Source organism: Sus scrofa, chromosome 2 (genome assembly GCF_054392235.1).
Source record: "Sus scrofa isolate SSC_HxYL_T2T_F1_AM1 chromosome 2, Sscrofa_HxYL_maternal_Yorkshire_Landrace_v2.0, whole genome shotgun sequence".
Taxonomy (NCBI): domain Eukaryota; kingdom Metazoa; phylum Chordata; class Mammalia; order Artiodactyla; family Suidae; genus Sus; species Sus scrofa.
The window spans coordinates 158,816,973-158,831,305 of record NC_139384.1 but is presented as its reverse complement, the minus strand read 5'-3'; the positions used below and the strand labels follow the sequence as shown (position 1 = coordinate 158,831,305).

Here is a 14,333-nt window from a genome sequence, read left to right as displayed (position 1 = left end):
AAATTTTATTTTTAAAATCAGGAAAATTAGAGAGAGAGAGTGAGAAAAAGAGGCTAAATACCTTATTGAAAATCTCACAGCTGGTAAATGCAGACTTAGACACAAATGCAGGCTCCTCAGAGACAAGAGCTGCGGATTCTGAGAGGGATAGTTATGATGATTTTAAAGGGTGGAGATGGGTAGCTGCCATATGGTATTTGTCCACTAAATTATAGTGGCTATTATTATCATTGTTGAGTCAGTGTCATATCTTTGTCACTATTATTTAGGACAGACCTGGGACTTAAGTCTGGGTTTCATTACAAGCTGTCATGGATTGATGGGCTCTAATCAAGACCAAAATATTTTCCAGGTAAACAGGTGCTTCTGCTTTTTCCCAGATTGAAACTGATTCTTGCACAAGATAAGAGAGCAGTCCATTAAGCCTTCTGGTTTTGGAATCAGAAGACTACCAGAGTTCCCATCTTGGCTCAGTGGTTAATGAATCTGACTAGGAACAATGAGGTTGCAGGTTCGATCCCTGGCCTCGCTCAGTGGGTTAAGGATCCAGTGTTGCCATGAGCTGTGGTGTAGGTTGCAGACGTGGCTCAGATCTGGCATTGCTGTGGCTGTGGTGTAGGCCAGAAGCTACAGCGCCAATTCGACCCCTAGCCTGGGAACCTCCATATGCCGTGAGTGCAGCCCTAGAAAAGACAAAAAGACCAAAAAAAAAAAACCCAACAGAGAAGACTACAAACTACTGGTTGCGTGATCTGGTCAAGTCACTTAACCCCTCTGTGCCCGTCTCCACATCCTGCGGAGTAAGCTCACGCGATGGTTAATTGTGTGTCCACTTGACGGGGCTAAGGGGACACCTGAATGGCTGGTAAACATTATTTCTGAGTGTGTCTGTGAGGGTGGCTCTGGGGTGGCATTTGAGTCAAGGTCACCCTGTGCCACGTGGTGGGCGTCATGCAATCTGCTGAGGGCCTGAGAAGAATGAAAAGGCAGAGGAAGAGCCAGTTTGCTTTCTGTGCTTGAACCAAAACATCCATCTTCTCCTACCCTCAGACATCAGCACCCTTGGTTCTTGGGCCTTCAGATTCATAACGATGCTTATCCGATCAGCCACCTGATCCTTGGACCCTAGCACTGCATTACACCTTCAGCTTTCCTGAGTTTCTACCTTGCAGAGAACAGCCTGTGGGACTTCCTGGCCTCCATGACCATGTGAAGCAATTCCTATAATGTCCCCTCTTACCTGTATCTCTATACATCTTACTGGTTCTGTTTCTCTGAAGAACTTTGGCAACTGAATGATTCCCCCTCTCGGAGGAGAGCTGTAGAAAGTAAATAAGACAATTCCTGTCAAACACCCAGAATGGAGCCTGATACATTAAGGGCTCAATAGGAGGTAGTTATGAATAAGTTTTTTCATGGTTTTAAAATGACCCCCTTAGTTTGGTTTCCTTTTTAAGTTTCCCTGAAGTATTTACAAGGCTATAGGATAATTTCTGCTGGACAACAAAGTGACCCAGTCATACATACGCACATATCCATTCTCTCTCGGATTCTTTCCCCATGTATATTACCACAGGATACCGGGTGGAGTTCTAATAATGTCTTTATTATCATTCAGGAGAGGTCTTTGACCTCTTTGGCTGGCCCATCTCATAAGTGAGAAACATTTTAGCTCTGCACCATCCCAGTCTGCCTTTGATTTCTGTTCTAGGATAGCAGAAAATCTGAAACACGTTGGCCTCATCTCAGGTGATGCATCCTGTCCCCTGAATTCAGGCAGGATGGCATCCGGAGAAGGGCAAATCAGAGCGTTTCCTCCCCCTTCCAAGTCTGATTAGGGCCTGTAGCCTCCCCTGCCGGCCCGTCCTCCCTGCTGGGCTGGGACTGAACCAGATTCTCACTATGTTTGTGAATGATGGCCTCAAATACTACACGATTGTCTCCTGTGTGTTCATATATGGGGAAACACAGGTATACATGTACCACTCAATGGACATGCACCAGAGATTTTGAAACTGAAGAAGTCTATGGACTGAACCAAAAACGTAAGAGCTCAAAACCCATAGAACGTGAGGCTCCGAGCTGCCATCTCCTGGCATTCAAGGCTTTCCATTTTTAACTTTTATGACCAGAAACACATCTATCTGTTAATGACTTACTCAGCTATTTACTATAGACATTTACCATAGCAGAGCAAATCGCCACTCGCTGGGAATTTAGTATGTGACAGGCACCAGGCTAGGTAGTGTGCATACATTACTCTTTTTATTTTTATTGAAGTATAGTTGGTTTACAATATTCCAAGTGTATAGCAAAGGGGTTCAGTTACACATGTGTGCATATGTGTGTGTATATATGCACACACATGTATGTATCTATGTATACGTATGTATTCTCTTTCAGATTCTTTTCCATTATGGGTTATTATAAGATACAGAGTATAGCTTCCCGTGCTACACGACGGGTCCTCGTTTATTTTCCATATAGTGTGTGTATCTCTTATTCTCAAATTCCCAATTTATTCCTCCCCCGACCTTTCCCCTTTGGCGACCATGAGTTTGTTTGCTACATCTGTGAGTCTCTTTCTGTTTGGTAAATGAGTTCATTCGTGCCACTTGCTTAGACTGCACATATAAGTGATCTCATATGATGTTTGTCTTTCTCTGTCCGACTTACTTCACTTAGTTGGATGCTCTGTATATACATCACTCTTCCACGTCCTCATCACTCTCTGATGAGCTCTGTCATTCTCTCCAGTGGGGGGACCCGGAAACTGGGACTCAAAGATCAGGTGCTTTATACGAAGTGGCATCTACCTACCACAAGCGTACGGCAGAGCCAGGAACTGAACCCAGGACCTTTGACTCCACATCTTAAAACATTAATCTGAGTTTTCTCAGAAAACGTTCAAAAACATGATTTTAAAAGTGTGCTTTATTTTAAAGTGTGGTTTCTTATCACATCCAGAGACCCTTTCTTCCCCATTCCTGCAACAGCTCCTGGGTTTATCATGAAAGCCAGTGCACTGATTGGAGTCACCGACCAAACATTTGCTATATAGACAAGCCTTCCTGCCAGAGGAGGCTACCTGAAGTGCTGGTATCTAAGAAGGTATCATTTCTCTGCATGGGCAAACTAATGGGTGTGCTGAGCAATTACCTGGAAAAGGCAATCGATGCCAGCAGGCAATAAGAATAATTTAAACCAATAAACTCTTTCCCCTCAACTGCAAGGCTCAGTGTAGGGTTTTCTTTGCTTGTCTTTTTGTTTTGTTTTCCATTGGCTGAGCTCTCCAAATAATTGTTCCATCTGTCCACTTCACTTTGTCTGAGTAATCACAGCCTGAGGGGAGTTAGAAGTCAGACGTCAGACATGCAGGGAAAACTAATTTGTGGGAGGCTGTGGGAAGAGAATCCTTGTCTGCTCTTCCCTGCAGCTGGGCCAGGGACCTGGACATAAGTTGTGAGCACCAGTTGCCCTGAGAGAAAGCCATCCTTTGGGAAGGGAGCGAGGGGTGCCGTTTGGAAGACGCCTTGTCAGGAGTGGGGGCCACCAGGATCGGGGGTACTTCCGGGTGGAGTGAAGGAGGGAGATCACAGCCAAGTCAGAGATGGAAAGTGTGGGGACAGCACATAACAACCAGAACGCTTGTGACAGCCGTTTATGGTGGCCTTTACTCCACGCTAAACCCTCAGCTGGACACATTGTATCCTTTCGTATGCTGATCCTTCCAACAGCTCTGTTTCACACATAAAGAAACCGAGGTCCAGAGAGGTCAAGTAAATTGTCCAAGGCCACACAGCTAATAAATAGCAGAGCCAGGATGTGAACGGAGTTTTAATCCAAACCCTGGCCACCGCTCCTGGCAACCCTAAACCAGGGGTGCTGACCCGAGGTAGAAGCAGAGTTCTGGAGAGGACAAAAATAAGCCCAGATTATAAAAGCATGGCTACTGTTTACTCTGCATCAAGATATTTTACACGCATTAAAAATAAAATGCTTAGACATACAAAGAGATGAGACTTTGAGTTTACAAAGAGAGGTTTAGTGATTCACTGAGGCCACAAAGTCCTTAAGTAGGTGAGTGGAGGATTTGAACCCGGGTCTCTGAACCCACTCAAAGACTACTTTTCAGTACATCAGGCAGCCTCCCTTTTCTCAGACCATCATCTTTCAGGTAAAGCAAAGGAACTCTTTCTCTTATAAACTGCATACCATATTTCTAAAGACGTTGAGCAGCAAATTAAAGTGTGTTGGCAAAAAGGCTATAATAAGGAAGGTTAGACAGATTTCTGAAATCTAGGACCTAAGACCTCTCCTAGCATCTAATCTGCTGATACCCACTGTCAATTTCCAAGACGGGGAAATGATAAGCAGACTGTCCCCAACTTAGTTGACGAGGGAGCCATTTGTTTTCTCAGATGAAGTTTGGACGATGGCTGGCCCATGTCTACCCCAGCTGTGGCTTTACTCCTATGCCTTCGCCTCTGTGGGGCGGGACGGAGGTTTTGAAAACACCCATGCTCCCATTCTTCACTGCCTAACACCTGATCTCTTGCCTGCTGAGCTGCCCACTCGGGATGGGGGGGGCTGATGTCTCATCCCAGCGTTGTCACACTTGGCCAGAGGACTTTGGGCAAGCTCCGTAACCAATCTGTGCTTTCATTTCTTTGTTTATAACCCCTTAAGTTATGGGGCTGTTGCGAGGACTCTACGCCTGTGGCTTCTCCTGGTGCCAGAATACAGCAAAACCCCACCAGGTAGTAGCTCTAGGGCAGTAATGTATAAGGGGAATTTAACACGTTCATGTGCTTCTGTCTGCTTGTTCCTACTAGGTCTTACATCCATGGGTCTGCACATTGGAGGCAATTTGTAACTTCAGTTTGCCAGCCTGATGTTGGGCTTGCTTATCCACTGTGCTCCGGGTAGCCGCCCCAACTGCTCTGTAATCCTGGATCTCATTTTAAGGGACCTGTCCCATGCAGTAATTTTCATGCCTGCAGATTCTGAGTTTTTGCTTTCCATTTTCATTTGCTGTCAGAGCATTACTTTAGCTACTAACTTTGCAGATTCGAATTGCTTCTCTCTTTTCTCTCCTTAGCAAGGAAAGCGTGTGGATGAAGGGGTCGGGGTGGAGGACAAGGAAAACGAAGAAGGCTGTACTGGCTTAGCTGCCCGGATTCCCTTCCTCCTTGTTTTGATGCTACAGTCTCATTTCCCTGTCTGTAAAAGTGCTCATTGCTTCCCTTCCTGCCAACCTTTGGGATCATTTTCTTCTTTGAGGAAGAAAAAAAAAAAAAATCACCAAAACTTCATTTGCCATACAATTTAATTGAATTTATGGCAGCTGTCACAAAATAAAATAAAAACCTCACAAATATGAATATAGCAACTCCTAGGATTAGGTAACCTCTGAAGTTTTAAAAAAATTCTTCAAGGCATTTATTTGCAAATTGGACTCCATTTGCATATTTCATAAGCATAATACAAATGTATTATTTATTAGGTGGTCTAGGCATGCCTGTTCAAATGAATGGTTGCAAATTCAACCTTATTTAAAAATCCTCATTGTAAATCCATTCCCCCAACATGCAGGACAAATGGGCTTTTCAAGCTTGCCTTTCCTGTTTTATTCAAAAGACTCTAGGCTCCACACTATAGGTGACCTTTCTCAGGATTATAGGCCTGTGGATTTGAAAAGAATGGCTTCCAATATATAAGATTACAGAATAATTTACAATGTCAAAATTGCCCATTCCTATTGAGTTGCATATTTTCTGTCCTTTCGAGCACAATACCCATCCAAAGATGGTCTTGCAAGCCTTCAGGCAGAAGTATAACCTCACACTTAGGCAATTTCAGCTGTCAGCGATTCAGGAACTGGCTGTTTCATGCCTCAAAAACTTGTCTAACCTTCATGTACAGGCCTGAGAAGAAATTGAATTTGAGCTGGTTCGGGTTCCTGTTGGTCTCAGACCCTGTGGGCCAGAGAAAATCACACTTCTCAGATCCAAGGCAATTGATGAGAGCATAATCTGTACAGAAGAAAACAAAATGAAATAAGCAGATCCTTGTTTGGCTTTTTGCCACTGGTGCTGTAAATGTTGCCATCCATTTGAAGTGAGGCAAGTATGAGAGCCATTTTTTAATATGATTCCCGTCTTTGGTAAAAAGTTGGCAGGCAGAAAAATGCTGAAGATGGAGGAGAACTTGCTAAGCATCCATCAGGGTTTCTTTTTTGCAGGTTGTTTTTCCTCTGGATGTTAGAAGGCACTTTCGTCCTTGTAAAGCAGCTGATGTTCTCTGTATTACAGAGAGTGAGACAGTGGTTCAGTGACAAAGAGCTGGCCCTTGACCCTGACTCCCTCCTGCTTGCCTGTCATACCAGGTATCTGAGCCCTGGTTTTCACCCTGTGGCATAGCTTCTACCATGGGATTAAAGAGCTTCTTCTCCTTCTAGCCCAGTTCAATTAAACACTCCCTTCCTGATCTATTAATAGACGTCAAGAGATGGTTCAGGTTCTCAAGGTGAAAGAATAAAGAAGACTTGGGTCCCGCCCTTAGCGAATTCAGAGTCTGTAAACAGAGACGGAAAGAATCTTAATGTGGCACTCTTTGTGTTTGGCCTCTGGACATTTGGCTAAAGGGTTAATGCGATGCGCCAGAAAATGAGGAAAACCCATTGTTCTGAACTGATTTACCTCTTACAGTTCTAAAAGACGACTGGTTTTTATTGTGAGAGAAATGTAAATGATTGTGTACTTACGCAGAGATAAGCATCCTCTGTCTCCACTCCTAGATGGGGAATTGGATTCCGCTCTAACTGAAGAATGGCTTCAATAGATTACGCTGGGTTTTTATTTTCTGCCCTGAAAAGCCAGAGGCAGGCAGTTGTGTTGGTTCAGTGGTTTAAAGATACTAGGGCCAAGGTCTCTGTTCTCCTTTCTCTTTGGAATCCCAGAAGGCTCTGATAGCTCTTGTCATCACATACTTTTTCGGAAAGAAAAAAAGGAGCAATGGTACATGGGGTGGGGGAGGGGGGACGGTGGCATTTGCATCAGAGGCCAAAGTGTTTCCAGAGGCTCCTAAGAGAAGCAGATAAGAGCCACGTGACCATGCCTAGTGGTGAGGGAGTCGGTGATTCTAAGCGTGTCTATTTTTTAAACAGGAGGATGTGTAGCAATGAACACAGTCAAGAATCGTTAGTAAGACAGAAGGAAAGAATGGCTGTTGCACAGGCAACCAGCTGTCTCCTGGCATATCCTTTACCGTAAGTACAAAGTCAAGACCGCGCGAAGAGAGGGTGTCTGAGGAGGGAGGGTCTGCCCCAGGAGCTGGGTTTTGAGGGAGAAACAATAATCTTATTAGAAGCCAGAACTCTTTCATAAAATTGTTTTAAGTGTGTAATTTCAGAGTTAGTCTTATTTGAGTAAAAGTTCTGGTTGCTTGACCAGTGTGATATGACCAGAAGCCAAATATTCATTGTGTCTAAAAATGGTCTTCTCTGGTGACCTCAGTTTCTATTCTCAGGAATCCTGTAAGGGGTGTTTAAAGAATCTCTTCTAGTGCTACTAGTCCTAAGTCATGAAATAGCAACTCGTGGCTTGGAATGCCTGGTTTCTCTGGTGAACACGTGGTCGAGGGAGTGGTACGGAGGATACACACATCTGAGGGCCCAGCACTGACTGATGCCACCGTAGGGAGCCAGGAACTTCTCAAGGCATGAAGGTTTTCATTGGATGGGAGCCTAGGCGGGTAGGATACTACCTGAGGGAAAAGGGATGTGGAGGTAAATGTAGCCTAGTGGGGTTTTCTTTTTCTTTTCTTATCTTTTTTCCTTTTCTTTTCTTTTCTGTGCTTTTCTTTCCTTCTTTTTTGCCTTTCTTTTGCCTTTCTTTTTTTTTTCTTATATACATAACAAAGTATGTTATGTCTGACAATAATGGAATTAAGTTAAAAATCAATGTGAAAAGATCTCTGGAAAATCCCTCTAATAGTGCTAAGCTGAATAGCACAAGGTTAAACAAGTCAGGGCCAAAAAAAAAAAAAAAATCATAAAGGGGCACCTGCTGCTTTCTATAGCCCAGAGAACGCTACCCAATAGTCCGTGATAATCTACGTGGGAAAAGAATGTGAAAAAGGATGGATGTGTGCACATGTGTGACTGAACCACTTTGTTGTCCAGCAGAAATGATCACACCCTCGTAAATTAACCATACTGCAATAAAACTTTCAAAAATAAAAAAGGAAGGTAGAAATTATTCTGAGTGAATGAAAATAGCAGTTCAACATATCTGAATTTGTAGAATCCCATAAAAGCAGTACTTACAAGGGAATTTATAGCACTGAACTCTTACATTAGGAAAGAAGGGCCTCAAAGACTTCAGCTTTCACTTCAAGAAACATACAAAGAACAGAATGAAATCCAAACTAGGAATAGAAAGGAAATAATGAAGATCCGAGAGGAAATCAATGGAATAGAACAGAAAAGTGATACAGAAAATCAGTAAGATCAAAATCTTGTTTAGGGGAAGATCTTGTCTAACTGATCCGGAAAAAAAGAACAGAAGACGCAAAATACCAACATCAGGAATGAGGGAGATTCTTCTCTACTGAAAGGATGATGAGAATATTATGCACATTATGCCAGTAAATTTGACAACTGAGGTGAAATAGAAAAATTCCTTGAAGGACCCAAATTACCAAAGCCACTCGAGAAAAAATAGACAACCTAGCTAACACTATGTCTACTAAAGAAATAAATTTATAATTGAGAACCACACACAGGAAACCTCCAGTCCAAACAGCTTACTGGTGAATTCCACCACACATTCAAGGTAGAGATAGTACTAATTATACATAAACTCTTCCAGAAAAGTGAAGATGAGTAAATAATTCCCAGGTTATTCCATGAGGTCACCAATCTCTGATGCCAGTTTCTCTCATCAGTATAAATGCAAAAAATATAAATAAATTTTTAGCAACTAAAATCTAACAATATACAGACAGGTCATACACCTCAACCACAGATTGACATTACAAATCAGTTAGTGTGATTCGCCACAGAAATAAAATATTAAAAGAAAAATATCACCTCAGTGAATGCAGAAAAAAAATTGACAACATTTAACAAGCATTCCTGATAAAAACTCTGCCAGCAAACTAGTAATAATAATGGAACTTCCTTAACCTGGTAAACAGATATGCCCTATGAAAAATCTGCAATTAACTTTATACTTAACGAAAGTCTTTCCCCTAAGTTTAGGAATAAGACAAGCATCTCTAATTCCACTGCTTCTGTTAAAATGTTTACAGGTTATTTTAGCCAATGGAAGAAGGCAAGAAAAATAAGACATATAAATAGTAAATATGCAACAGAAAAAAAATACTTATTTAGGAGAGTGCACATTCAAAACACAATATACCACTATATTCCCAGCCGAATGGCTAACATTAAAACATCTGCCTATACCGAGGGCTGGTGAGGATGTGTAAGAGCTGGAACTCTCAGACATGTTGGTGACAATGATCACTTTAGAAAAAAATCACTTTAGACGCATTTCTTGGAGTTCCCATCATGGCTCAGTGGTAACAAACCCAACTAGCATCCATGAGGACGCAAGTTTGATCCCCGGCCTCGCTCAGTGGGTTAAGGATCTGGTGTTGCTGTGACTGTGGTGTAGGCTAGCAGCTGCAGCTCTGATTTGACTTCTAGCCTGGGAACTTCCATTTCCATATGCTATGGGTGTGGCAGTGAGATCCTGCTGTACAGCACTGGGAACTATGTCTAGTTACTTGATAGATCACAGTGGAGGATAATGTGAGAAAAAGAATGTATATATATATGTGTGTGACTGGGTTGCGTTGCTGTACAGTAGAAAATTAACAGAACACTGTAAAATAGCTATAATGGAAAAAAGTCCTTTTAAAAATAAAAAATAAAGATATCAAAAAAAGATTTGCATTTCTTATAATTTTCAAAATGTACTTACCATAATGCTCGATTATTCTATTCCACAAGAGAAATAAAAGCATATTCAAATACCCAGATATGAATATTTCTAGCAACTTTATTTGTAATAACAAAAAAATTGGAAACGACCCAGATTCAGCTGATGGACAAACAAGCTATAGTATATCCATATAATCAAATGCTAGTCAGCAATAAAAAAGAATGAACTAGTAATACAAAGACATGGATTAATCTCAAAGTAATTATGCTGGATGAAGGAAGCCAGAAAAACAAGAGTATGTCTTCATAGGGTTGCACTGATATCAAATTATTGAAAATACAACTAATGAATAGCAACAAGGAACAAATCAGAGGTGTCTGAGATCCGGGGCAGAGGGGCGCATGGGAAGCTAGAGCTGGAAAGAATGATAGTAAAGAAGCAGGAGACGTATTTTGGGGGTGTTGGCTGTGTTTGTTGATTGGAGTGATGTTTTAAAGGATGCTATATACATGTCAGAACTTAGCAAATCGCATCCTCTAAGTATGAGAAATATACCTCCAAAAGCTTTTTTAAGATAGAAAGTAGAAAGAATTACAACAACCTCCTAGTAGGACTTTAAGATAAATATTTGAAAACCATTAGAAAATAATAATTGGATATAGAGAGACGATGAGCAGAAGCTAGTGCTTCGATGTGTGCTACTTTTTAATCGTATTGCAAAATGACATGCTAGCATGCTCTGGGGAACAAACTCTCTTCTCAGTTTCTCAGCATCTAACACAGAAGTATTTGCATCCACATTCTTAAGGATGTTGGGTATGTCATTTCCTTTGATTAGTAAAATACAGTGAGTTCTGGTCAGGCACATTGCAGCATTAGTACTCCTTTGACAGTATAAAAACTTCTTTCCTCTGTTGAACAGACAAATTCTTGAGATGCAGGATGAAAAGAACGGTAAAGAATGCGTGGCTCCGCTGATCCACCTGTAACCCAAGGTTTCCTCCCCTCTCACTCACAGGTCGGATCCTCTGGGGTCCCTCTAGAGTCTGTCCTCTGAATAATCACTCAAACGTAGCCACTCTCTTCCATTCCCTTCCCTTTCTCCCGTCAGATGGACTGCTTGACAGCTTAGCCCGTTAACAATTTGCTTGATTGTTGATTGGAATCATGCACTGAATGACACCCAGTAAAATCAATCCAGTGATGGTTTCACGGTGGTCTTGCTAATGGTTGATTCAATCCCGTGCCAAGGAAAAGCTTGATTTACGGATCAGACGTGCTTCCCTGTTCCTGCTCTTGAGGAGCTCACTGGGAAGCTGGGGATGTGGAAGGGACCGATCTTTACTCAACACAGTGGCAGTGGCTGAAACGGAGCAATGTATAACGTGTTGAGGTAGCAAGGGGAAAAAAAAAAAGCCTCTCTTCTGTGAGTTTAGGTCTGGAGACTCCGTCTTTTTAACTGTCTCCAAAGCGGAGGAGTCTCTCTTCTTTGAGATCTGGCATTCTAGAGAGATTGCTGTAAGCTGTGGTTGGTGTCTTAGTGCAATATCCATTCACACTGAGGGCCTTTCTTAAGTCATCATGGTATCCCTTTGACAACACGCAGAATTGCACGATGGTGGGCCCTTCCTCTCTCCCCTCCCCTCTCCTCTCCTCCCTCCCTTCTTCTCTTCCTTTTCACCGCCTCACCTGTGGCATATGGAAGTTCCCAGGCCAGAAACTGAATCAGAGCTGCAACTGTAACCTATGCCATAGCCATGGCAACACTGGATCCAAGCCAATCTGCAACCTACACCACAGTTGATGGCAACATTAGATCCACTTAATCCAATGAACCAGGCCAGGGATCGAACCCACATCCTCACAGACACAACAGCGTCCTTAACCTGCTGAGAGACAATGGGAACTGGGGTAAGCTTTCTATGTAGTTGAATACACATCTACCGCCTGTATCATAGCCAATTTCAAAATAAATTCTTCTTAGGGAAAACTTCTCTGGGCGAGTATCATCTCCCTCTCTCTCTTTCTCTGCAGAAATAAGCATGCTGCTGACGCCCAGCCCATGAAAATAACTCTACACTGGCCTCCCAATCAATAAGGAGCTTTATCTGCTGCATGTCACACCCTCTGTTCATTGTATTCATGCAGCCGAGTTGGCACAGAAGAGGCAGCACAAGCTCTGGCCTCAACCCTGAAGGGCCTGCAGGACTGATGCAAGAAGCAGAGCTAGGGCTGTGGCTGGGAGCTCTGGGATCTGGCGTCGGCTCTGCTGTTAACTCGCTGCGTGGCTGTGCCCGCTCTGGGCCTCAGTGTCCTCTGTGTTAGATGAGGCAGTTAGACCAAACACTCTCCAAGGACTGACCAAACCCAGAAATCGGCTGTTACACAGTCCTTGAAAGAAGGCAGAGGTGTGCCGTCAGTGGGCTGACCTGGCCTTCTAGGAAGTAGGACCCAGGACCGTCCTGAGCCACAGTGTGAGGAGAAAGGAAGGAGCATCTTCAGGGATGTTTAACTGCTGGATCTGCACCAGCCTCCCGGTAGAGAATATTGCTTAGTGACACTGTTACCATAGCAACTGGAGTTGCTCCATTAGGAGGCTCCATCAGGCCCATGCCTGACAGTGAGTTCTCGGTGGGGCCAGTCTGGCCCCTGGAGCTGACAAGAGATCCAGCAGTGAGAAGGAGTTGGGGCCTTGAAGCTCACCTTAGCTCAGGCCTAGAAGCCTCTGAGCTAAGCTGGCCTGCTGGATGCAAGAAGCCTTCTCAGCTTGCTGGTGTCTGGCCAACACTGAGGATTTGGCTTATGGGAGACCAGGCCCCCTGGCAGGGGATCCCCCCTCTTGCCCACAGGTCAGGGTCTCCAGGGCAGCCTGGGGCCAGGGCGAACACTGGAACCTGTAACAGAATCAAAGGTGAATATTGCCAGGTTAAAAACCAACAATAACCACAACAACAAAGGTTTAAGGAAAAGGTCAAGATATGCAATTTGAGAGAAACGCATTTTCCTTTCACATCTGTGTCAACCTCATTCTCCCAGTCATCCCCTTCAGCAATTAAATACACTTCCCTAAAGATCACTCAGTTAAATCCAGACAGATTCTTCACCAAACCTTCACCATGAGACGCAGCCTGTGGTAAAAGAAAATCTACTACCAGAAATAAAAGCATTGTCTTGGAGTTCCAGGTCTGCACAAAAATAACTTTTCTGTGTTGCAAGGTCTTTCTCCTCTTGGGGCCTTGATTGCTAACCTAGCGGATGGAAAGAAGCTCAAATATTCTAGCCAGAGGCTGGCAAATTGGTGGCACAAAAATCACTCTCAGTGTGCAGCTGTGGTGTGTATACTCCAGGTTGGGTCAGCCACACAGTGTCCAAATTTGAACTGAGTGAGCAACACTTAAGAATTTGGAATCTAGAAGAAATGGACAGCTTTCTAGAGTCTTATAACCTGCCAAAACTGAATCAAGAAGAAATAGATCAACTGAACAGACTGATCACTAGAAATGAAATTGAATACGTCATAAAAACACTCCCTACAAATGAAAGTCCAGGACCAGATGGCTTCACAGGAGAATTCTACCAAACATACAAAGAGGAACTTATACCCATCCTCCTTAAACTTTTCAAAAGGTTGAAGAAGGAGGCACACTCCCAAAGACATTCTATGACGCCGCTATCACCCTCATTCCAAAACCAGACAAAGATATCACCAAAAAAGAAAACTATAGGCCAATATCTTTGATGAATTTAGATGCAAACATTCTCAACAAAATTTTAGCCACCTGGACCCAACAACACATCAAAAAGATCGTACACCACGACCAGATGGGATTCATCCCAGGTGCACCAGGATGGTTCAACATATGCAAATCAATCAACGTCAAACACCACATTAACAAAAGAAAAGTCAAAAACCACATGATCATCTCAAGAGATGCAGAGAAAGCATTTGACAAAGTCCAACATCCATTCATGATCAAAACTCTCACCAGTGGGTATAGAGGGAACATTTCTTTACATAATAATCAAAGCCATTTATGACAAACCCACAGCAAATATAATACTCAATGGAGAAAAGCTGAAAGCCTTCCCACTAAAATCTGGAACAAAACAGGGATGCCCACTCTCACCACTGTTCTTCAACATAGTATTGGACGTCCTAGCCACAGCCATCAGACAAACAAGAAATAAAAGGCATCCACATAGCAAGAGAAGAGGTAAAACTGTCACTGTATGCAGATGACATGATACTATACATAGAAAACCCTAAGGACTCAACCCAAAAACTACTTGAACTGATCCACAAATTCAGCCAAGTAGCAGGATATAAGATTAACATTCAGAAATCAGTCTCATTTCTGTATACCAACAATGAAACTTTAG

At 42.9% G+C, this 14,333-nt stretch overlaps 2 long non-coding RNA genes across 2 annotated transcripts; one reads left to right on the top strand and one right to left on the bottom strand.

The window, feature by feature from the left end:
• Positions 1 to 2,252: 2,252 nt before the first annotated feature.
• Positions 2,253 to 6,969, bottom strand: LOC146405816 (uncharacterized). The gene is made up of 2 exons (XR_014839212.1): positions 6,767 to 6,969; positions 2,253 to 6,303 (listed from the first exon to the last, which is right to left on the bottom strand). It is a non-coding gene; the product is annotated as an uncharacterized LOC146405816 (long non-coding RNA).
• Positions 6,970 to 7,097: 128 nt separating this feature from the next.
• Positions 7,098 to 13,856, top strand: LOC146405815 (uncharacterized). The gene is made up of 2 exons (XR_014839035.1): positions 7,098 to 7,270; positions 11,988 to 13,856. It is a non-coding gene; the product is annotated as an uncharacterized LOC146405815 (long non-coding RNA).
• The last annotated feature ends 477 nt before the right edge of the window (positions 13,857 to 14,333 follow it).